The sequence below is a fragment of the Aplysia californica genome, unplaced genomic scaffold, assembly GCF_000002075.1.
Source record: "Aplysia californica isolate F4 #8 unplaced genomic scaffold, AplCal3.0 scaffold00406, whole genome shotgun sequence".
Classification (NCBI taxonomy): Eukaryota; Metazoa; Mollusca; class Gastropoda; order Aplysiida; family Aplysiidae; genus Aplysia; species Aplysia californica.
Genome location: NW_004797676.1, coordinates 454587 through 456335, shown reverse-complemented (window position 1 = coordinate 456335; position 1749 = coordinate 454587).

The following is a 1749-nucleotide window of genomic DNA, read 5'->3' as shown; positions in this document are numbered from 1 at the left end:
GTGGATCGCGACGCCATTTCACGTGCCTGGCAAATGATAGAGATCAAATGGTATAGATAGCCGGCGGCCTCTAACTAATGCCCTGACTATTCTCTAAACAGATTAGAACCCCCCCCTCCCCCCCGGGGAAGTTAAGTCCTACCGCGAATGAAAAGAACAAGACCCGAATATAAACTTGCACCTGATACTGATAGAGTGAGCGAATTGGATATTATGATATTATACGAGAAGAACTGGGATGAGAAAGGGATGTAATATACCAGCCGTGTGCTCCAGTTAGGGGTGGCAGACTAATTTATCACTATTTTATCGCAAGAGGACACAGATTAGGAACATGATTGACCGGACAACAGATTTATAATAGTTTAGGCTTGATGAAGCCCACGTGGGACGCCCAATGTTACAAATAATCAGGAAACGACAAATTAAATGCCGTTTTGGGGACACCTGAATAGACACAAGGGTCTTGAACATATAGCTTTCACTGGCAAAATTGAAGGCAAACGAGGCAGGGGTAGGCCCAGAATAATCTACTTGGGGAAACTAAACAAATGGGTAGCAGGGAAAAATCAGGGAAACGTAGCTTTTTTGAGAACATCCGAGCAAAGGAATGAATGGAGAACCATGATCGACGATGTCTGTCGCCGATCTGGCACTGGATGGTGATGATGACGAGGCTATCCTAATGGCCACATTGGAAGCATGCAATTTCCAGCCTTGAGCTAGAGCAGGGGAGAGAGGTGATATAGAATAAGACTGGACAGACATGTTGCAGATTTTGGGCGTCGGTGGTCTAGTGGTTAGACTGTTGACCTCGGAACCACAGGGCTGTGAGTTCGACCCTATCAGGGGCTCGACGTTTTGTCACTGGGAAAGGCACTTTACTTTACCTGAATTTTCCTCACTTCGCTGAGGTGAGACTGGATACCCGGCTATAATTGACAGGGAAACATCTAGTCAGTTTGTTAGTGTTAATCACTTGCTTGCATTGCATGCTTCTCAGGACGCTAAAAATGTTTTTGGATGTTACAGAGTCAGCTGGAGTAACAATATAAATCAGATTGTGAAGCGCATAGAGCTTGTTGTTGAGCGGGAATATGCGCCATATTAAATACAAGTATTATTATTATTATTATTATCATCATTATTATTATTATCACTATTATATAATTATGTAGCATAATAAGACTAAATGGACATAAATGGCTGATATGATCCAACAATTTAGTGAACGCAAGCCTGTCGCCAACTAGTGCCGTCAATAGTGACTGCGGAAAGCATTGATGCACGATTGTATGCAATTTATTTTATTATTATTTATTGTATAACAAGATTTTTGCGCTGAAGGCACCCTGCCAGCTAGTATTGTCATTGGATATCAAATTTTAATCGTATTGATTGTGAAGTACATAGCAACTGGACAGCTTTAGGCATTATACAACAGCAAAGAAATTATCTTCAGTCATACTAGATTAACAGTTAACGGCACGGCGCGGCACATCACTATGCCAACATATATTTAATCTCTATTAATTCATAACGGGCAGTCTCCACTTTTAATTTCTGTATTAGGGGTCACCAAACCATGGTCCCCAGGCCAGATCCAGCTTGCGGGGTCATTTTCTCTGGCTTACTGCCATGCCATATGCACCCCCCAAAAAAAACCCAACAACAACAAACAAACAAACAAAAACAAACAACAACAACAAAAAACAAAAACAAAAAAACCCAAATAAACCACTAATGTCA